Genomic DNA, 24,349 nt, shown 5'->3' on the forward strand with positions numbered 1-24,349 from the left:
TGGGAAATTCCTATGTGCTCTAAAGTAGACAGGAAAGGTAACTTAAGGTGCTGGATGGTGGGTTTGCCAGAAGAGGCCACCCTGATAGGAGCAAGTAACTCCACAGGAGAGGCCTGGAAGAGAGACCACCTGGCTAGGGAGGCCAGTGGGAAGACTGAGCCAGACCTCAGACTATCCCTGAAACCAGGGAAGATGGACAATGCACCGTAGAACAGATCTCAAGTAATATCATTTGTAAACTAGTTCTGTTTTACCCAAGGACAGTACTGGTAACACCTGAGTGGTCACAATTCCAGGGAGTAACCCAACCAAGACACTTTAAAGGAGAAACCAATGAGAAACCAGAGAATATACCACATAGACTGAGCGTCTTGGCACACCATTCCTCTTCTAGAAGGACACACGCCACATAAACCCGAACCGTAAGTCTGGATTGCACTGTGGGAAGGTGTGAGGGAAGAGATGATATTTACAGAGTAGTACCCAAACAGAGACAGAAATATCCAAAGAGAACGATTTGATTGGATAAGACCTACTTTACCAGACTGGAGTAAGTCTGGTTCTTGTTCCCCAGGTATCCAGTAACTATGGTTCATCAAAAGGAAGAGATTAGTTATAGAAAAATAAAGAAGCTACATTTTCTTTGCACACCTGAGTATGAGTATGCTGTGGTCCTGCTACAGATTTTATGATGATTATTTTATGTGAGAATTAAATAGAAACACTTCTTGGCACATTAGAAAGCAACATCACTTTGAGATTAACAGTGGACTTTCAGTTCAAGACAGCAGACTGAGCCCATTCATCTGCCTCTTCTCCCTATTAACCACCTCACGTCAGGAGGGACTGGGGGTGAGGGAAGACCACAGAAAAACTTAGTGAAAAACTACCAAAGATGGCCAGTACAACTCTTCTGGTATACAAGTGCTGGCCATAGCACTTATTATGAGTCTAAAGTCTTTGTCCAAGGGCTTACAGTGTGAACTTTGAAATGGAAATTACAGCAGGCTAGGGACAATCTCAATGGAGGGGGGAGAAAAAAAAAAGGATGACATCTTAGAACTAATCAGAACTCTCCCTGCAGAAAAATTCCTTCCCTATAGCAGAAATTGAGAGACAGGTCTCAGCTTGTTAGCCTTGTCTGTGCAAGTACAGGGAAACCTACCTCCCACTCACCAAAGCAAGTGGGAAGCTTACTGCAGTCCTATGGCCAGCCATGATATTCAGTGGATAAGACAACATTTCATGAAGGGGAATACTGGCCTTTACAGAATTACACCAGCTACCAAGATTTCAAGGTTTCATCAAACTACCAGCATAAGAATCATCTAAGATGTTCATGTGCCCTACCCCAAACTTATGCAATCAGATTTTTGTGAATGGGGCCAGGAATCTGCATGTTAACTGGGTCTCCAGGTGATTTTTATACACATTCAAGTTGGACAACCATTGATTTCAACCTTTATTTGAAAATACTGTAAAGAAGAACAGCCAAGAATCACCAGTCACTTAATAAAAACCAAGAGAGGCACTAAAGTAAAAAAGCAGAGGCATAATGACCCAAAGAAAATACAGTAAGGTAACAAAAAGAAAAAAAAAGTTCTTAACTCTAACCCTGAGAGAGATTCAAGAGGTCAATATATCCATAAGAAAAATCTGTTCTTAAAACGCAATAAGGAACAATTAGAATTTTTGGAAAATAAAAACAATAATTATTTTCAAAATGAAATAACTTGATTTTCAGTGAGGGCCAAGACGGAGTAAGCCCATCACAGCCTATCCCCCTCATTGATTACAACTAAAAACTCTGAAAAGTAACAATGGCAGGCACATTGGGGAGGAAAATCAAAACATGAAGAACTACCAACATGGTAGTGAGTTTACTATTTTTTTAAAAAGTCCTTCCTTTATCTACTGCTTTGACCTGAGGGCAAACAGTCCCAGAATTCCAGAATTAGGCAGCAGGCATATACAGCAAAAACTCCAAGAAAAAAACTCTCTTTTTAGCTGGAGTAAAACAGGTATCTGTGAGCTGAAAAAAATGCGTGAGTTGGGGCGGTAGGAGTGGAGTTCCTAGTTCCTTTTCTTTTTGTTTTTGTTTTTTCCTCTGCTGACCTTGCCTCAAAGCCAGTTCAAGTCATGAAGCTGTACTACTGAGGCAGGACACCTAAAAGTCTTAAGAGAAACCCATTCTTTTGTTCTGAGAAACTGGAAAAGGGGCAAGGATAGTATGAAGAATATGAAGGGAATCTTCACTACGTATTTTTCTCTTTTTTTCCCCTTACTGCTTCAGTAAGAAGGGCCTCAAAGGGGCAAAACAGTGCAAAAGTGGAAGAGGAGAACTCTAAGAGTCTGAGAGAAAGAAACCCCATGTATTTTTCTCTTTTTTTCCCCTTACTGCTTCAGTAAGAAGGGCCTCAATGGGGCAAAACAGTGCAAAAGTGGAAGAGGAGAACTCTAAGAGTCTGAGAGAAAGAAACCCCAGCCTTCTAGTGAAAGGACCAGGAAGGCTCCTAGGAACCAGAGAGTATAAGAAAAGTCCCCAAGAGGACAGAGATAGAGAAGATCTTTAATTCCAAGTTGTGTTATGTGTAGAAGAAACATAAAAAAAAGTATAGCAAAGGCTGGAGGAAATGAACAATATAAGACACCCAGAAAGATATAATACATAGATGTCAATTCTTCCCCCCAAATGAATCTTTAACTCAATGCAATTCTAATTAAAATCCTTTGTATGTTTACTTTTTAACTCGATATATTCTAAAGTTAATCTGTAAGAATAGGAAAGAAGAGCAAGAAAAACATTTGTGAAAAACTATAAAAGAAGACTTTAAAGCTGCGATAATATTAAAACAATATGATAATTATGCAGTGATAGAGAATTTGATCAAAGGAACATTAGTACAGGCAGATAAATGCATTATATATGGGAATCACATATCATTTCTAAGAATTATGAAAGATTACTTTTAAAATATTCAGAGTAGTTGAAAGACCAACAGTCAATAAACATATGACAAAAAGAACTCAAATAATTGAACTTAAATGACAACTGCTTTTTTAATCTTTTAGATTCCTATTACATTTTTTAAAAGTGTGAATTTATGTGTTTGCATTCACGGGAACATGTCAAATGTTTGGAAATTCCTACATTAAAAAAATTAGAGGACATACTAGATCTGAATACTTGAACATTTTGAAACTTGTATACTTAAAAAACATAAAATGAAAAGGCAAATAGAAAGGGGAATGTATTTGCAAAAGAACTTGTCAAAGTTAATATTCTAAATATATTAAAAATCTATACAAAATGATATAGAAATTGGTAAGACTCCAATGGATAAGTGAATAGAGGACCTTAAATACTACAAAAAAAACTTAAAATGAAATACCATTGTGTACATATCAATTTAGCAAACACTGGGGTGGCAGAACACTCAATGTGATTATGTGGTGTAACAGGCTTGCTCACTTGCTGTCAGTGAGGAAAGGTTGACACAACCTTACTACAGTACAATTTGACATTAAGTAGCAAGAACCTTTAAAAATGTTGATACTCTCTGAAGGAATTACGACAACTTGGAAAAGTCTTCAATTTGACAGCTGTGTTACTGGACAAGTCACATACCATTTTGAGCAGCAGTTTCTTCATTATAAAATATCAATACCTGCCACTAATTCACAGGGTTGTGATATTTAATTAAAAGAGTAACAAAGCATGTAAAAATGTCTTAAAAACTGCAAAGCAGAGGATTACCCAGGGTCTGTGAACTCCAGGGAATTTCAGCAAGTCTTCCAACCTCTGACTGGATATGTGTGAAGGTCTGCGAAAAGATCTATAGCTTTAAGAAGTCCCTCAAAGAAGTCCCTGATCCCAAAGGAAATTGAAAACTACTGCAGGCATAGAGCAAAATAAAAGTGAAGATGTTCTTCCCAGTGTCCAGCTAGTTGCCTGGCACAGTATAGGCCCAAATTGGGAATTCACTATAAAAATCTAGGCAACATTTAAGATGATATTACACTTACCCCGTTTATTTGAAACACTTCAGAGTAGTATTTAGTGATTTCTTAGGAAATTAATTCATTCTCTGACGTAGTTGTAAAGGGAATCTGAAATTAGGAAAACAATATGACAGTCAGTTGGATCTACTTGGATCAATCACATGAAGTTAATGCAATCTACTTTAGAAAATGGGAGGAGTCAGTAAATAAATGTAATATATTTAAAGCACAATTTTTAATTCATTATGATATGTATAATTAATACGTAAACTACACTGGAACGTACCTCTTCCTTTTTTTGTCTTTTTGTCTTTTTTTGTGTGTGTGTGTGTGACCGGCAACGGATCACAACCCTCAGTGTCGCGCCCGTACCGGACCGGGACCGGCCACGGGATCGCAACCCTCGGTGTTGCTCCTGCACCTCGCTCAGCCAGTGAGCGGCCGGTCTGTATGTGGGATCCGAACCCTCGGCGGGAGCGCTGCTGCACTTCCCAAGCGGCGCACTATAGCAGTGCACCACCGGGCCGGCCCTGGAACGTACCTCTTGAAGCAAATAAAAACTAGAGATTTTATGTGTGTATTTTTAATAAAATGGAATATAGAAAATTATCTCTCTTTCTACAAAATAATTCTTAAGACTAAAAGATTAATTCCAGAGGGAGGGAGGAAAAGGAGGAATTGGTTAAAGGGACACAAAAATCAACTATATTGTATACTGATAAAATAAAAATAAATAAATAATTAAGATTAATTCCAAAACTTCCATTTCTAGATGACGAGCCACACTTTCATTTTAAAAAATTTTAAAGTCCTAAAAATGAGCCACAGTGACTCAATCAAGCATGTGGCAAATAGACTTAAAGAAAGTTTTAATTATCATGAAAACTAAACAATTAAAAAATAAAAGTACTTGACAACTTCTACTTCTGGGAAGGTGGAATAGATGTACTTTTCCCTATTTTTCCCTTTAGGTAAAACTAAAAGCCCTAAACATTACATATAACACACATAAGAAGACTCTGAAGGAGAAGAAAAGGTAGATCAGGCACGAATCTCAGGATCCAGGGAAAATGACATGGTAGTGAGACCTGGAGCTGAAGAAGCAGGCGGCCTAGAAACCAACAGGACCAGACCCACCAAAACACCAAACTAAACAAAATCCTGCTCTCTCTAACCAACAGATCAGGTAAGAAACAATCTAGACAAAAGCTGTTATATTTAGTGAAACATCACACACACACACACACCCACACACACACACACACACACAAAACTGTGGTCCCACCCCCACCAGCAAAAGTCAAGTGGGGAGCCTAGTTTTCCACCCTTCTCAAGCTGCAATAGGGCACTCAACTACACCCACGACAGTAGTATCAGAGAAGGCTGGTAGGGATCTAGTCCCTGCCTAGTGATAATGAGACCTACATCCCCATGGTGTCAGTGAAGAATACATGGAGAGCTTGGACTTCCACCTGGCAGTAGCAAGGTACCCCTCTCCCTCTCTGCCATACGCTGGTGTCAAATGAGGCCTAGTGCTGAGTCAGGCCTTTCCCCACCGCATACAGACCATCCCACTGTGGATGCCATGTGGGGAACAGTAATGAGGTATTCCTGCTCCTGCTGACGAAGGATGAGTCAGTGGAGGCCAGAACTCCAATCCATGACCAGCAATAATGAGAAATCTCCCCCCAACCTGAGCTTCAAAAGAGGAAAAGTGGGGACCCTGGACTTCTATCTCCATGGTCCAGTAATGAGGCACTTCTCATACTGGGAAAGTGCCAAAGGAAGACAGCTAAATCAGAACATTTAAATAAGATCCTCAGTCTCAGAACATAATACCCAAAATGTCCAGGTAACAAATGGAAAATCACTTATCATACTAAAAACCAGGAATACCTCAAACTGAATGAAAAAAGACAATCCACAGATGCCAATACCAAGATGACAGAGATGTTAAAATTACCTGAAAAGGATTTTTAAGTTGTCATCATAAAAATGACTCAAGGAGCAGTTACATACACACTTAAAAAGAAGAGTCTCAAAAAGAAAGATATGAAGAAGATATAGATACAGCAAAGAAAGAAAGAAAAGATATAAAGAATAACATAATAAAATATGTTTTTTAACGGAAATTTCAGAACTGTAATACACAATAACTGAAATAAAAGACTCAATGGATGGGTGCAACAATAGAAAGAATAAAACAGAGGAAAGAATCACTGAACTGGAAGACAGAACAATGGAAACTATCAGTCTAAACAAAAGAGTGAAAATAAACTGCAAACAAATAAATGGAACCTCAGGACCTGTGTGACTATAATAAAAGATCTATCTTCCATGTCATCAGAGTCCCAAAGCAGAGAAAAAAGAGGGTAGGGCTTTACTCTAAGAAATAAAGGCTAATAACTTCCCAAGTTTGGCAAAACACATAAATTTACAGATTCAAGAAGCTAAGTAAACCATAACAGGATAAACCCAAGGCAATCCACACAAAGGCATATCATAGTTAAACTTCTGAAAACTAAAGACATAGAAAAAGGAATGAAAACAGTGAGAGAGAAACAACGTTTTACCTATGGGAGAAAACTATTTAAATTACAGCAGATTTCTCATTAGAAACAAAGGAGAGATGAAGGAAGTGGCACAACATTTTTCACTGAAGTCCACATCCGATCACATGTGTCTGTTTCTATATCTGTTTGTTCTGTTGTTTCTGACTCTTGGCATGCCTGGAATCTGGGGATTGAATGTCAGTCACTGTGTCACAAAAATTGTAGAGGACGTGAATATTATCTTCAATAGAAGAGTTTCTTCAGTTTTAGTTGGCAGTGGGAGCAAATCCAATCAGAGATTAAGCTACTTTGAAGCTCATTTTCAATCTTATTGAGACCTGGTCTACTTTTGGTTCACTCTTAATGCTAGGATGCACTTGTTCAGAGATTTCTGCTGAAAACCTAGGGTATTTACCAAGACTCATCTATCTCTAGCACCATGAGGTTGCTGAAAACTTTGCTTAGCTTCTCAGACTCTGAGCAATCACTTTCTGCTCAACTTTTCTGCCTATGAGCTTGTGATGCTACTAAGCTGTGACAACTTCCAGGGGAAATATGGTTTCAGACTTCTGAACTCATTTCTCTCTGATTGTCTTCTCAGCATGTTGGCCACTTAAGCCCTAGCTACCTTGATAACTCTGAATTCTAATTGTCTCTACTCTACACCCTTGTAAGAGTGCCCAAAAGCTCTGATCAACTGCTGTTTCGTAGCAACCACTATCTATTCAACTTTCTTCTTCTTTTTTTTGGGTGGCTGGCCAGCCTGGGGATCCAAACCCTCCACCTGGTGTTACAAGGCTGTGCTCTAACCGAAGCCACAAGCCAGCTCTTATCTGTTCAACTTTCCCTCCTCTTGGTGGTGTCATCTACAGAATGGTGAAAACTCACCTAGAGACAACTGATGTGACTTTTCCCACTAATAAAATTCAAAATCCAAAAATAAAAACTCTTAGCAAGTTAGAAACAAAAAAGAACTTCTGTACTTTGTTAAAACCTTTCAGAAACCCATGGTAAACATTATATTTAAGAATAAAATAGATATATTCTCATGTATGTTAAGAACAAGATGATAAGGAGGAAAATCACTTGTACTATTCAACACAATACTAGAAGCCCTAGCCAATGTAGTAAATCAAGAAAAATAAAACAAAACATACTAATTCTGGAAAGAAAAACACCCCCAATAGGTTATTTGCATATAATATAAATATCTATCCCTAAAAACTCGAAGAGAATTGGGTGAAACACTAGTAGAATTAATATAAATGCTCAGTATGATGTTAAGAAATAAAAGATGGATCTTTATCTTTCTAGGTTATGGGACAGTGTGAGGAAGACAGGTAATAATAACAAACATAATAAATAGGTAAATTATTTAATTTAGTATAAGGTGATAAATGCTATGAATATATAAAATAAAATAGAGTAAGGGGAAATTAGAATGGGGAAGGAATAGACTACAATTTTTTTAAAAATGAGAATTATCCCATCTCAGAAGAAACAAAAATAAAAATCACCTAGGAATAATAAACTCTGTAAGATGTGTATAAGGTCTTCAAGTAGAAGTCTCCAGAAGAAAAAAACTCTATGATATAAATGGAGAAACAGTCAATATACATATTAATTCTCCCCAAATTAATATATATATACCTCCAAATAACATCCTAATAGAATTTTTCATACCTCTTATGTGGTTGATTAGAAATACAGAGAAAATACACATATATGCATATAAATATAAATAGCAAAGACCATTTTGAAAAAGAATAAAGCAGGATTATTTGTACCATCAGACAGCAAATAGAATTTTTATGCCACAGTAACTAGAACTAGGTGGTAATAACATATGAATACAAAAATACATTAATGGAACAGAACAGAAATTGTAGAAACAGATACCTGTAAATATGGGACCTTAATATATACAAAGGATGCATGTGGCATTAGACAGACTATTCAATAAATGGTGTTGGGAAAACTGGAAAACTATTTGAGCAAAAATTAATGACATTTATATCCCATACCACCAAAAAGAAGAAAATGACAGGTGGATTAAATACCTAAAAGGTGAAAATTAGATCTCAAGTTATTAGGAAAAAAGTATAAGTGAGGGGGAAGGGAGAAATGGGGAGTTGTTGTTTAGTGAGTAGAGTTTCAGTTTTGCAAGATGAAAAAAGTTCCGGAGATCTCCTGTACAACAATTTTAATAAACTTCACACTACTGAAGTGTACACTTAAAAATGGTTATGATGGTAAATTTCATTTGTTTTTAACAACAATTTTTTAAAAAGTATAAGTGAATACTTTTATGCCTCCAGGCAAAGAAGCCTTTCTCAAAGTAAAAGGTACACATAAGATATAAAACAAAAGATTGACAAATTTGACTTTCTAAAATTTTTATTTCTGTATATCAGTAGACAACATGATCAAAATGAGAGACATAACTTAAGAGAAAATATTTGACATCCCATAATACAAAAAAGGATAAGTATTCAAAATATGTAAAGAAAATCTACCAATCAATAAGAAAAATATTCAACATCTAATAGGAAAGGGACAAAGGATATGTTTAATAGGGAATTCCTATCAGAGAAAATACAAATGATCCTAAAAAGCAGGAAAAATAATCAAGCTCACTAGTAATTAGGAAAATGAACATTAAAGACACAAAGATATTTTCCACTAGTCAGATACGAAAAAGTTTAAAACTTGATGATAAGAGTTCATAAGTATGTGAAATGGTACTTTTAAATACTAATGATAGAGGTAAAGGTTGAAACAACAGTTCTGGAAAACAATCTGGCAATATCTTCCAAATCAAAAAATGAATACATCACTGTGCACCTCCTCACAGAAGAACACAATGCTTCCTATAAAGTACTCTTGACAAAGCGAAAAGAAATCAAACCTGAATTTCCTCAAGCCTCTACACCCAACTAAAAATTTACAGGAAACACAAAGAACAGAAAACATGTTAAACAATGCCATGAGGGTACAATAAGCAAGAGCCAGACTGTGGTAAAGTTTTCAGAACAAACAACCCTATCTCTTCAATCAATATACTGCAAGAATTTTAAAAAAAATAGAGTGGAAGACAGAGAGATAAAAACGGGGGCGGGGGGTAAAATAAATTAAGAGACTTTTTTAAAAAAGGCATATCTGGTAAAGGGACACGAAAATCAACTACATTGTACATTGATAAATTAAAATTTAAAAAAAAAAATAAAAAGGAATATCAACCAATCACAACATGAACCTTACTTAGAACCAAATTCAAACAAATAAAACAGTAAAAATGTGGATCAAATATGTTTTTGACATTAAAACAATTGAAACTTTTAACACTGACTGAATATTTAGTGATATTAAATAATTATTGTTAATTCTTATGTATAATGGTAGTGATTATTCATGTTTTCTTTCTAAAAAAAAGAGAAGACCTTATCTTTTCCAGACACATAATGAAATATTTACAGATCAAATGACATGATGTCTGGATGTGTTTCCAAATATGAGAGGGTAGAAAGTGGTTGGGAGTATAGATAAAACAAGATTGGCCCTGGATTGATAACTGTTGAAGTTAAGTAGGTGTTCATCATTCTATTTTGTCTACCTTGGCATATGTTTGAAATTTTCCACAATAAAACATATTTAAAATGCATATACCATATGACTCAGCAATTCCACTCCTGCATGAGAAGAAGGCACATACAAAGCTACTCCTTTCTTCACTTTTTGTAATTTTTAAAATTATCACCTATCTGCAGTACAAAATTTAATGCAGAAACTAAAAAACGACACACAGATCTATACATACTAACTCCAAACATGTTACAGAGAGAAAAAATCATATTGCGAAACTATACAAATATACCATTTATAAGAAATAATCCACACAATACTATATTTTCTACAGTATGGATATATTTATGCATGTGTGTATATATGTCTACATATATATATGACCTAACAGATTTTCTGACAGCAATACTATTTTTTAAAATTTTATCTTTATTTTGGGCCACTAAGCAAGTCCTAATATATTTAAAAAGACTAAGATCATAGAAAATATGTTTTCTGACCACAATAACAGAAGGAAACTTAGAAAATTCACAAATGTGTGGAAATTAGACAACACTCTACTAAATAAACGATGGGTAAAAAGAAAAATTACAGGGAAATTAGAGAGTACTTTAAGATAAACATCAAAATGCAACATATCCAAGTTTATAGGGTGCAGGGCTCACGCAGTGCTTAGAGGAAAATTTGTACCTGCAAACACCTACACTAGAAATAAGAAAAATCTCAAATCAGTAATGTAAACTTCTACTTTAAGAAAATAGAAAAAGAAAAGCAAACTCAACCAAAAGTAAATATAAGTAGGAAACAAAAGATTACAACAGAAATATATATATATATATATTTTTTTTTTCCTTTTTGTCTTTTTTCGTGACCAGCAAAGGATCGCAACCCTTAGTGTCGCGCCCGTACCGGACCGGGACCGGCAACGGGATCGCAACCCTCGGTGTTGCGCCCACCCCTCGCTCAGCCAGTGAGCGGCCGGTCTGTATGTGGGATCCGAACCCTTGGCGGGAGCATCGCCACACTCCCAAGCGGCGCACTCTAGCAGTGCGCCACCGGGCCGGCCCACAACAGAAATATATTGATAGCAATACTATTATTGCAAGAAATTCTTTACATTTATATATATTACTGAAAACTTACCTATGAAAGATAAAATATGTGGAAATTTATCACAGACTGCTATTAGAAGTTTAGAAAACATATATGCCCTTAATTTCACCTGAACACTGGTCAACAACAGTCTTCCTGTAGTATCCGTGGAGGATTAGTTTGAGAAGCCACTCCCACCTCCTGGGGACACCAAACTACACAGATGCTCAAGTCCTCCAGCCGGCCCTCCAACATCTACACGTTCTGCATCCACAAATTCAACCAACCACGGATCAAAAATACATATTCTGATGTATTTTCAATGTATATGAACCAATCCTCTGCAGATACCAAAGGATGACTGTACACTGTTCACGAGTAGTCAGTGAACTAAGGGGCATATGTGTTTTCTAACCTTTTAATAGCAGTCTGTGATAAATTTTCACACATTTTATCTTTCATTGTATATTTAATGTATACACTGAAAATGTGTGTATATTCTTTTTTTTTTTTTTTTTTGTCTTTTTTCATGTCCGGCAACGGACCGCAACCCTCAGTGTCGCGCCCGTACCGGACCGGGACCGGCAACGGAATCGCAACCCTCGGCGTTGCTCCCACGTCGTATAACTTCGTATAATGTATGCTATACGAAGTTATTACGGGCTCTACCAAAAAATGTGTGAGAGAGGTGAAGCAAATGGCTTATCTTCTATTCTTTCTCTTACATCTTCCATCCCCCACCCGCCCACCTGATCACCACCACCAGTTCATTCTCCACCCTGAAAGATGAAAGAGATCTTATTTAAAAAAAGAAAAAAAAAAATCAACCTGATCAGGTCATTCCCCTGCTTAAAACCCTTCAAAAGCTTCCTGTTAAAATTTATAGAATTGTACACACAAAATACAATTTTTTAAAAAGTAAAGCTGAAGTAAAAAGAAAACAAGATTGCATAACTGAAACATAGGGAACAATAGCAAAAATGGTATGATGTAAGACTGGAAAATAGAGAGGAGTCACATCATTTGGTCCCCACAGGACTTACACATTATAAGGGTTCTGGGAAGCTTTTGAAGGGTTTTAAGCAGGGGAATGACCTGATCAGGTTGATTTTTTTTTTTTTTTTCTTTTTTTAAATAAGATCTCTTTCATCTTTCAGGGTGGAGAATGAACTGGTGGTGGTGATCAGGTGGGCGGGTGGGGGATGGAAGATGTAAGAGAAAGAATAGAAGATAAGCCATTTGCTTCACCTCTCTCACACATATAATGTTTTAATTCCAACAATTCTATACTGTCTTCGAATTCTGTCCTCTTCCTTCACACAGTAAACAGTTACTATTTTGGGGGAGGCATTCAGCTACTTCAAGATGAAGGCGGTTTTCTAAGCTTTTTTTTTTTTTTTAAGTCCTCTCAATCCTTAGCTAAATATCTCCTTTCCAGCCACTGGCTGCCGGAAACTCATTGAAGTGGACAATGAATGCAAGCTTGGTACTTTTTATGAGCGGCGTATGGCCACAGAAGTTGCTGCTGAGGCTCTGGGTGAAGAATGGCAGGGTTATGTGGTCCGAATCAGTGGTGGGAACGACAAGCAAGGTTTCCCCAGGAAGCAGGGTGTCCTGACCCACGGCCATGTCCAGCTGCTGAGTGAGGGGCATTCCTGTTATAGACCAAGAAGAACTGCAGAAACGAAGCGCAAATCTGTCCGGGGTTGCTTTGTGGATGCCAACCTGAGCGTTCTCAACTTGGTTATTGCAAAAATAATAATAATAATAATAAAAAAGGAGCGGATATTCCTGGACTGACTGATACTACGGTGCCTCGTCGCCTGGGTCGCAAAAGAGCTAGCAGAATCCGCAAACTTTCCAATCTCTCCGAAGAAGATGATGTTGTAAGAAAGCCCTCGAAGGTAAGAAACCTAGGACCAAAGCACCCAAGAGTCAGCGCTTTGTTACTCCACGTGTCCTGCGACACAAACGCTGGCGTACTGCTCTGAGGAAACAGCGCACTAAGAAAATAAGAAGAGGCCGCAGAATATGCTAAACTTCTGGCCAAGAGAATGAAGGAGGCCAAGGAAAAAAGCCATGTACAGATTGCCAAGAGATGTAGGCTGTCCTCTCTGAGAGCTTCTACTTCTAAGTCCAGTCAAAAAATAAGATTTTTAAAGAGTACCAAATAAATAAGATCAGATCTCAAAAAATGATACTATTCTTTAATCCAATAATTACCTGACTAAAGCCAAAAATTTATCATTTTCATCTTAGTCTTTACTAATATTCAATTTATAAGCCTTACAATTACCAATATCAGCTACATTTCTTTAATTTTTGACTCATTTTTAAAAAGTAAGAGCAAGTGCAATAATATTCCAAGAAATGCATACATAATATTTTTTCAAAGATGGCAACACTTTTGAAACCAACATATTGGCTAGACACATACAGACAATACGTTAGTTGGTTACTAAACCTCACTTATTCATTTTTAAAAAGCAGGGTATAGGGGCCGGCCCGGTGGCGCACTGGATAGTGCGCCCTTGGGAAGCGCGCGGCGCTCCCGTCCGAGGGTTCGGATCCCACGTACAGACCGGCTCCCGCTCACTGGCTGAGCGAGGCGCGGGAGCAACGCCGAGGCTTGCGATCCCGTTGCCGGTCCCCGGTCCGGTACGGGGGCAACACTGAGGGTTGCGATCCGTTGCCGGCCACGGAAAAAAGACAAAAGACAAAAAAATAAAAAAATAAAAAAAAATAAAAAGCAGGGTATAAAGTACACAAACACAGAATGCACTTTAAAAAATCAAAAGTATAGGAACAATTACCTGTAATTATAATTATTCTTGTCATCACCATGATCCTAATACTAAAAACAGACTTCAGGAATTGGGCTCTACCAAAAAATGTGTGAGAGAGGTGAAGCAAATGGCTTATCTTCTATTCTTTCTCTTACATCTTCCATCCCCCACCCGCCCACCTGATCACCACCACCAGTTCATTCTCCACCCTGAAAGATGAAAGAGATCTTATTTAAAAAAAGAAAAAAAAAAAAAAAATCAACCTGATCAGGTCATTCCCCTGCTTAAAACCCTTCAAAAGCTTCCCAGAACCCTTATAATGTGTAAGTCCTGTGGGGACCAAATGATGTGACTCCTCTCTATTTTCCAGTCTTACATCATACCATTTTTGCTATTGTTCCCTATGTTTCAGTTATGCAATCTTGTTTTCTTTTTACTTCAGCTTTACTTTTTAAAAAATTGTATTTTGTGTGTACAATTCTATAAATTTTAACACACGCATAGAATCTTACAACTCACAACCAGCAGAATACAGAACAGTTCCATCCCCACCAAAAAGACTCCCTTATGCTTTATGGCCACACCCCACATCACACTAACTCCTAACCTGTTCTGTATCAGAATGGCCCTGTCTTATCACAAAATGGAACCACACAGTACACAATTTTTTGAGACTGGCTTCTTTCACCCAGCACAATACCTGTGAGATTCATTCAAGTTGCTACATGTATCAGTAATCTGTTCCTTTTTATCGCTGAGTAGTAAACCACTGTATGGATATTCCACCACTTATTTATCTTTCTACCCATTAAAAAACATTTCAGCTGTTCCCAGTTTTTGATAATTATGAATAGAGCTGCTATAAATATTTGTATATAGGCTTTTATGTGAACATTTTTTATTCTTTTTTTTTTTTTTTTTTTGGTGGCTGGCCAGTGGGGATCCAAACCCTTACCTGTGGTCTTAGTGTTACAAGGTGGCACTCTAAAAAGTTTTTATATTATAGGATAAATATTCAGAGTGTGATTGGTGGGTCATATGGTAAATGTATGTTTAACTATATTAAAAAGTAACAAATTGTTTTCCAGGGTATATAAAAACAAATTGGTAAGGTTAATATCACCAGTAATAATCATGTTGATATTGTATTCCCTGATATAATGTGATGAGAAGGGTACTTCACTTCTGTGGTATTCTTCCCAAAAAAATCATATCCCAAGTCTAATCATGAGAAAATCATCAGACAAACCCAATCGAGGAATATTCTACAAAATACCCAGCCAGTATTAATCAACAGCATCAAAGTTATCAAAAACAAGGAAAGACTAACAAAATGTCACAAACTAGAAGAGACTAAGGAAACAGGATGCCTAAATGCAATGTGGAATCCTGAATTGGATTCTGGAACCAAAAAAGGACATCGGTGGAAAAACTGGGAAAATCTAAATAAAGTCTGGAGTTTAGTTAAAAGCAATGTACCAATGTTTATTTCTTAGTTTTAAAATATATATCATGGTTTTGTGAGATGTTAACATTATGAGAAACTGAGGTATATAGGGCTCTTATACTATCTTTGCAACTATTCTATAAATATATATTCATTCCTAAATTTCTTTTTGTAAAAAAAGTATTTACCATTTTTCATTGTCCCCTGCAATGTATGAGAGTTCCAGTTTTTCTGCATCCTTGCCAGTACCTAGTATTGTCATTATTTCTTATTTTAGTTATTCAAATAGCTATGTAGTGGTATCTCACAGTGGTTTTAATTTGCATTTCCCTAATGGCTAATGATTTCAAACATCTTTTCATGTGCTTATTTACCAACAGTATAGCCTCTTTAATGAAATGTCTATATCTTTTGCCCATTTTTAAATTGGGTTGTTTCCCTACTGTTGAGTTTTGAGAATGCTTTATATATTCTTGATACAAGTCCTTTACTGGGTATGTGATTTGCAAATAATTTCTCTCAGCCTGTACTTGTATTTTCATTCACTTAACAGTACTTAACAAAACAAATGCTTTTAATTTCTATGAAGTCCAATTTATCATTTTTTTCTTTAATGAATTGTGCTTTTGGTGTCATGTCTAAGAACTCTTTCCTATGCTTTCTTCCAAAATCTTTAAAAGTTTCACATTTCACATTTAGATCTATGATGCATTTTGAGTTATTTGTTATATAAGGTGTGAGATATAAATCAAATTTCATTTTTTTTGCACATGAATGCAAAACCACTACTATTTACTAAAGAGGCTATCCTTTCTCCACCAAATGGCTTTTACACCTTTGTCAAAAAATCAATCGTCCATATTTGTGTGGGTCTTATTTCTGAACTATCTATTCTAATGATCTACGTGTCTATCTCTTTGCCAATACCACACTATGTTTATTACCGTACCAACATTCTTTTAGTACTGTCAATGTGCTATGCTCCCTCCTTACTTTAACCACCTCAGATGTGCTGGTTCTGTCTGCCTGGCACACTCTTTTTCCTTCATCTATTAACTCCTAACTCATCTTTCAGAATTCAGCTGAAATGTTATTTCCTCAGGAAAACCTTTCCATTGTGAAGGCCAACAAGGTTTAATGAAAAAGGTTAAAACTCAAGATGCATCAGTCCAAGAGGGCTTCCAATTACCAACTCAGCAAGAGTCAAGTCCTACCAGTGGCTTTAAGAAGCTACTGGGATTTCCTAAGCTTTGTCACTCCCCTATGTGTATTTCTGTCATCACCACCACCCCTTCCCTACCTCTTCCTCCTTTTACCTTGCCCATAATGCTTAGTTGCAAAATCCTAAAAACAAAAAGAGAAAGCGTACTTGTCATCTTGGGCAGCAAGTAGCAGGAGGCTTACAACAATACATCATTCTACTTGTGCCCTAGATGAGTACTGGAGATAGAGGAGATTCTCTAAAGAATAAAATAAAGTGGATAAATTCCCTAAGGCCTAGGATAAGGAGGATACTCACCAGGTTTAACAATAAAAAGGTCCATTCCCAACAAAAAAACTAAGCCAGTTACTATTGGTTAAATGTGTCCCCCAAAAGTTCATGTGTTGGAAACTTGACCCCCATTTTAAGAGTATTAAGACAGTGGGAAATCCAATTATGGTATTGCAAAGTCAGGGCCTTTAAGAGGTATTTACATTGTGAAGACTATGCCCTCATGAATGGATAAATCCATTCATGAATTAATGGGTGTGGTTCTAATGGCTTTATAAGGAGAGCGAGTGAGAAGTTTAGCTCTCTCTTGCTTAGCTCATTCTCACCATGTGATACCTTGAGTTACTGCAGAGTTACCCCACCAGAAAGAAGACCCTCCCCAGATGTATTCCCTGAATTTTGGACTTCCCAGACACCAAAACTATAAAAAATAAATTTTATTTCTTTAAAAATTACCCAGTTTCAGGTATTCTGTTATAAGCAACAGAAACAGACTCATACACCAGTATTGAGAAACAGGTGGACACTTGTATTAAGTAATCACAATTTAGAGAACTAGTGGAGGGAAAAAGTTAAGACTTCCTTTAAAGAGCCTCTTCCCTTAAAATGCTATATAGTTGACAGTAATGTTTTCAAAATGCTATAATCAGAAAAAAGAAAAGCAAAGTGAACTAATATTTTCTAAGCATTTGTTATATTCCAGGGATGAGGCTGGATACCTCACACAGGTGTTCTCATGTAGTCTTTACAAAAAGTCTATGAAGTAGATATTATTTCTACTTCATAAAGAAACTGAGCTTATACAGCTAGACTGGTTCTATTTTCTTTTTTCTTCTTATTCTCCTAATTTGTTTTGATGATAATGCTACTCATTATGAAAAAAACATAAAGTGATATATGAAAAATCTCTACTTAAATGAGAAAAGACCATTAACAGACACCAATACCAAGATGACACAGATGTTTATATTATCTGACGATGATCTTAAAGCAGGTATCAATAAAATGGCCCAACAATTACAGACACTACTAAAACAAATGGAAAATCACAGCAATTAAATAAGATATGAAGAGGAACCAAATGAAAATTTTCAAACTGAAAAGTACAGTATCCAAAATTAAGCTCTCTGAATAGACTCAATAGTAGAACGAAGATGACAGAAGAATCAGTGAACTTGAAGACAGATCAATAGAAATGATACAATCTGAACAACAGAAAAATAATGAATTGAAAAAATAATAATAAATGGAGCCTCAGGAACCTGTGGAACAAATACAAAAAATATAACTTTCACGTCATCAAAGTTCCAGAAGGAGAGTAGAAAGAGTACAGACTGAAAAAAAATGTTTGAAAAATAATCAGTGACAATTTTCCAAATTTGGTGAAAATCATAACCTAACAGATTCAAGAAACTGAGCAACCACAAACAGGTTAAACCCCCAAAAATCCAAACATAGACACGTCATAATACAGTTTCCTGAAAACTAAGGACAAAGAAAAGAAATCTTATAAGCATCCAGAGAAAAACAGTGTGTTGCCTACAAAGAAACAACAGTTAGAATGAGAGCAAATTTCTCATCACAAACCACAGAGAACAGGAGGCATTCCTTCACATTAAGAAAAAAGATTATCAAGAACCAATAAGAAACAGGTACAACTGTGTGTGCATTTTATTCCACATTTTAATTTTAAATTTTATTTCACATAAAATTTTAAATTTTTTCACATTTTAATTTTAAATTTTGAATCCCTGGTATAAGAATTGAGAGAAGTGTATTCATATCTCCCACGTACCAATTTACTTAATTTTGTTCAAGTTTACAACATTTATATCCTCTGTTATAAACATAACTGTAATTCCCATAGGGATTCAGTCTTAGTTCTATACTTAAGTGAGTTCCATCAGATTTGAGGAACAAAATTAAAAAGATAGAGCTATGCTTGACTCCTCGTTCAGGCTTTACCTGACCACCCCTCTCTATCTAAAATGACAGCTCTTCCCTACCACAGATGGTTGTGTGTCCCACTACCTTGTTTTACTTTTTTCATAGCACTTAATTATATGAAATTAATTACATAGTTTTTCTTCTTTATTGTCTCCTTCCTCCACTAAAAAGTAAGTTCCATGAAAGCATGGACCTTACGTATTCTGCTCTCTGATGTGTGATTTATATGTTTATTCTGTGTTGAACATCGAGTTTGAGAATGGGTAGCTGAAAACTTCTTCCTTAGGAACTCAGTTTTTTAAGTACTAGATACAAACTTGGAAGAAGTGTGATTTCACAGATCATTTTAAAATCAACATTATTGAGATAAAATGCATATGCAATAAAATATGCCTTATTTAAATGTACAGCAAAATGAGTTTTGACAAATGAAAACAACTGTGTAATCACCACCACAAACATTTCCATTGTCCCAAAATGCTTCTTCATAACTCTTTGTAGACAATATTTACCATAATATTTAAAGACATCCTAAATTGAATTCGATGAGAAATGGTTTGACAATAACTGAGCTTTTTTCTACACCCACCAATAAAAGGATCAATACACTTACTCTGTTTAATGAGAAGAAAGAAAACCCTTCTGTGCCTCTTCATGCTTCACATCCTACTGAAGAACAGCCCTTTCCCCCTTCTCCAGGGATTGTGTGTTTATCCCTTACTGCAGTCCCAGCTCATGCCACCTTCTCTGTAAAGCTCTAACTCTCCCTCTCCTCCTGTCCCTTCTGCAAATTAATCTCTGTGTTCACATGGAATATTATTACCTTTATCTCAATATTTGTTACACAGTTTATAAACAATTGTTAGTCCATTAAGGAAAGGACCATGTCTTACGGATATGTGCAAACTCAACATTTGGCATGCAGAGCAAACAGTACATACTTGATAAATAATTACTAAATCTCATGATTCAGGTAAAATTATCACCTATTCTGCAAAGCCCTTCCCAACTTAACCCCTAACCCTGAAAATATAAAATAATTTAGTTAGGCACTTGGATATATTCTTCTAATATATTCTTCTATTATTTAAACAATTCTATTGAATTGTCAATTCAATTAAGAATTCATCATTTGGTCATCTAAAGCTTTCATTTAAATTTCTAGATTCTGAATTAAACATTAATGTTCAAAAACACTGTCCAACTGCTTGGTAAAATGTCCATTTTCTTTTTTGAAGAATCTGCACATTTACCTAGAGATGATTTAATTTATAATGTTTTTCCATTTTATAAACAATGCAGAATTAGTTCTGCATAATAATTGGCAATAAATTGATTTTTCCTTAAAATCTCTTTTGTTTATTCCAAATAAATTTCAAGATACTAATTCAGCATAACCACCTGCTTCATAAATGTCAACTTTCACTACTCAAATGTCACTAACATTATTAAATGCTAGGGGAACAAATCAAACAGAAAATCTACTTTTTCATAAAGCCCTAGTGAGAAAACTATGACCTCAATTTATAGTTTTTAAAAGTCTTGATTCTTCTCTAAAAGATTATAATTTTAAAAATATATTCTAGCAATATTTTTGACAGAATAAACTGACAGGTGACATAGATGTCTTCTGTCTTCAATGAAGAGAAGAGGGATTTTAAGAAACAAAAGTAAGGCTGAAAGAACTACATATTTGTGTGGCTTAATTCAACAAATACTTCTCAAGATGGTTTTATTCTAACCTTAAACGTTTTTGTAAATCATTTAAAACTTAAGATTTCAGTAAATTTTTCACATACTATATTTATTTATCTTCTAGCAGCAATGTCCTTTCCATAACCAACTTTACTTCTCAAAATTAATAAAAATAATACTAGTGCAAAGGAACGAGGTATCAGATTCCTATTCATACCTCAAGATGAAAAGCTCATCAGCTTTATAACAATAACTGTAACTGAACTTGTCACATGAAGTTCCACTCTATTTCCAACATAATTTAAACTGATCTCCCTGACTGAACCTGTTTTATATACCAAAGCAAGATTAACATCTTAAATTATATAACTCCTTCAATGTCAACTCTGCTGAAAACCATCAATGACTTCCCGTACCGCATAATAAAGTCCCACCTAGTTAGCCTGATTTACAAGTCTACTGAGGACGCTGCCCTTACCTATGCCTCAGCTCCTATCTTATCCTCCAGTCAATTCTGTCAGACTGATCCCTCTTCCTGCAGGACCTTTCCCTACTCCTGGTATCCAAGAGAATACATAACCTACTAAACTTTTAAACCCCAGTTCAAACTCCTCCAAAAAACTCTTCACCAACCAACTTGCTCCCCATCTCCCTTACTCATTAAGGTACTTGAGAACAGTTTCTATATGTGTATGCTTTAAATTTTCTTTAACTTACAATTATTCCATTGACTTATTCATTTCTAATAATAATTGTTTAGTACCCACTATACGCCAAGCTATTCTAGGTGCTGGTTTTATAGCAGAGAACAAAAAAGATATGGTCCCTGTTGTCACAGTGCTTATACTTACATGTAATGAATATGAACTATTTGGGTATTAATTTATCATAATACTGTAGATAAATTTCCCACTATTGACCAATTATTATTATGATTATTTATTTTTTTTTTTTTAAAGATGACCAGTAAGGGGATCTCAACCCTTGGGTTGGTGTTGTCAACACCATGCTCAGCTAGTGAGCCAACTGGCCATCCCTATATAGGATCCGAACCCGTGGCCTTGGTGTTATCAGCACTGCACTCTCCCGAGTGAGCCACGGGCCAGCCCAACCACTATTGACCAATTAGGTTGTTCAGTTTTTACTATTGTAAATAATACTATTGTGAACATAGCTCTAATACAGCTTTTTTATTCCCTGGATTATTTACTTAATGTAAATTCCCAAGAATAAGATCATTAAATCAATGGTCTTAGATATGTTCATAGCTTTTAAGATACATACTGCCATACTATCTTCAAAATGAGCTACTCCAATTCCAAAAGCAATGTATCAGTACTTGATTCCCTTTGAGCTTCTTTATTATGGTTACTCAATGAGTACAAAAAAATTAGTCACTTCTGTTTTATCAATGAGGCTGAACTCTTTTCATTATGTTTATTTACTCTATGTCCCTTTATGACCTAATAAGCATGTCCTTTATCAATGTACTTGCTGGAATCTTGGCGTCATAAATATTTTTATAATACTCACAGTAGTTATTTAAGGTCATATGTGTAAATGTTTCCCATTTTGTTATTTTTTCTTTTTTACTTTCAACTGTGTTGGTTTTCTTCACACTGATGTGCTTAATTTTTTACAAGCATTTTTTTATAGTCTTACTTTAGAGGATTACTATTTTTTGCATAGTGCCACTAGTATTTTAATTTTTAAAAGTTGACTATATTTGCATATGGATAGGCTCAATACTAACTTTTCTAACTGCTATCTGATCAATCTAAAACTTATTAAACAATTCTACCACTGACAGATTTTTATGCTTGCTTATTATATATTAAATTCCTACACAATATATTTTCAATTCTAAAGATACTTGTTTATCATAAAATAATATTTTTAGGTTTCTGAAACTAAAATCCAAAAAATCTACCAATAGGGGCTGGCTGGTTACCTCACTTGGGAGAGTTTGGTGCTGATAATACCAAAGTCTTGGGTTCTGGTCCCTGTGTAAGCTAGCTGCCCTCCCTGCCAAAAATCTACCAGTAGCCAAGTAAAACGATAAGTTGTGATGTAATGTGTAATGCCAGTATGTAAACCTATGGAAAATACATTCCCCTAGAAGTTATCTGTTTATCCAACTATGACCAGATGACCAGGATTGAATTACCTGCACAAGTAAATTCACATGCAGTTGAATTTTAACTTTGAAAGCCTAACTGGCTTTAAAATGTTTTCAGAAAGATTGAAACATGATAAATTACTGAAATAAAAAGCTACTGTGATACAAAAGTTGTCTGTTGCAAGCCAACCAAGGGCAATTAAAGGCAGTAAAAATTTAAAAAAAAAAAAAAAAGGTCAGTAAAAATTGCACAATCTCTCAAAATAGATCATAGAATTTATCAGAGCTAAAAGACATTGGTGTGACCAATTTGCATTTTACGAAGTACTATCACCAAAGTGCTAGATATCAATCTGTCAAAAGTTTCCAACTGACTCAAAAAGGAAGTTATTTAATTCACGGTTTATCTACAGAAAAACTGAAACTATGAGGTTAGCTAAAAAAGAAAAGCACTTAAATTCCAAACATCTCCCATATGACTCAAAATTATACTGGCAACCATAACATGTAAAGAGACCAAGAAAGCAAGCACAGGTGAGAAAAAAGGGAGCAGGTCAACATACAAAAAAAGAGTAAACCCAACCTTATGATTCCAAAGATAGTACAGAAGTTATAAGGACACATGTATTCTTCTGTCAGTAAATCTTTAAGAAGGGCTTTCAAAATAAACTTAATATGTTTCTTTTTTTCCTGAAAATATAAAGTGTATGGCACATTTCACAATTAATAGTCTTAGAATTGAGAAAATGCACTGTGTGCATGTATGTGTAAATATATTTGTCTACATCTGTACAGTTATTCATTCATTCATTTTTCAGTAGAGGAAAGCAGGGACAAAGAAGCAGGTAATAAAACTAAAGATGTAATGCATAAAGATCAAACCCTTCCAAGATCCTAAAGGTTTCTGTGATACAGAAAAATACATGACAAATGAATAAAATACAACCCAGCTGAAAAATGACAACCAGTTAGATGACTAACAAGCAGCTAACAAAACCAATCAACATAAAGTTAAAGGTGAATGATAGCAAATAGAAACAGCTGAGAAAAAGCAAATAAATACGTGTCTTAATTCAGTTAAAAGTACTAAGAACTTATTAAAACTATGTAGTATTTGACCGAGACTCAGAATACCATAATTCTTGATCAACCACCCTACCACTGCAATAGGTTCCGGAAGGCAAAAGTAAGAGGGTCTGTGCAAGGAGAAATCACCTGTTCGTTATTATCAAAGGTTTTGAACCACGGGCAGCTAGGGACTCCTCTGCCTCTGTTACAGTTAAGGCAAACACCTGAAACACTGAGAACAGGACAACTAGTTTCTTGGCTTCTCTTACTTAGGCCTATATCGTAACCCACAGAAAAAGGAGGAAAAGATAATCAGGAATTTCCACAAACAGCCTTGATGGAATAACAGGAATCAGATTTATCCTCCCAGTTTATATAACCAGAAAACTGGATAAAACAAGATGAAACAACAGTTTTCAGATATTGGACAACAGGCAGAGGAGTAGACCCCCTCAGAAAAGATGAAAAAATGAGGTGAGCCCTACAATTGCCCAACCTCACATCCCTGAAGCATTTTCCAGGATGCAGCAGAGAGACGGGGTTGGGGGGGGGGGGGGTCTTAAACAG

General features: G+C 35.8%; 1 protein-coding gene and 1 pseudogene across 4 annotated transcripts in view; one reads left to right on the forward strand and one right to left on the reverse strand.

The window, feature by feature from the left end:
• The window catches only part of NCOA1 (nuclear receptor coactivator 1), a 189,602-nt gene that overhangs the window by 154,715 nt on the left and 10,538 nt on the right, over positions 1-24,349 (reverse strand). For all 4 annotated transcript variants that reach the window (XM_008570619.1, XM_008570620.1, XM_008570618.1 and 1 more), the window contains exon 2: positions 4,027-4,110. The gene's annotated coding sequence lies outside the window, so the exon portion shown is untranslated. The remainder of the gene's footprint in view (positions 1-4,026; positions 4,111-24,349) is intronic.
• On the forward strand, positions 5,633-13,402 carry LOC103588818 (annotated as a pseudogene).

The sequence above is a fragment of the Galeopterus variegatus genome, unplaced genomic scaffold (genome assembly GCF_000696425.1).
Source record: "Galeopterus variegatus unplaced genomic scaffold, G_variegatus-3.0.2 Scaffold620, whole genome shotgun sequence".
Classification (NCBI taxonomy): domain Eukaryota; kingdom Metazoa; phylum Chordata; class Mammalia; order Dermoptera; family Cynocephalidae; genus Galeopterus; species Galeopterus variegatus.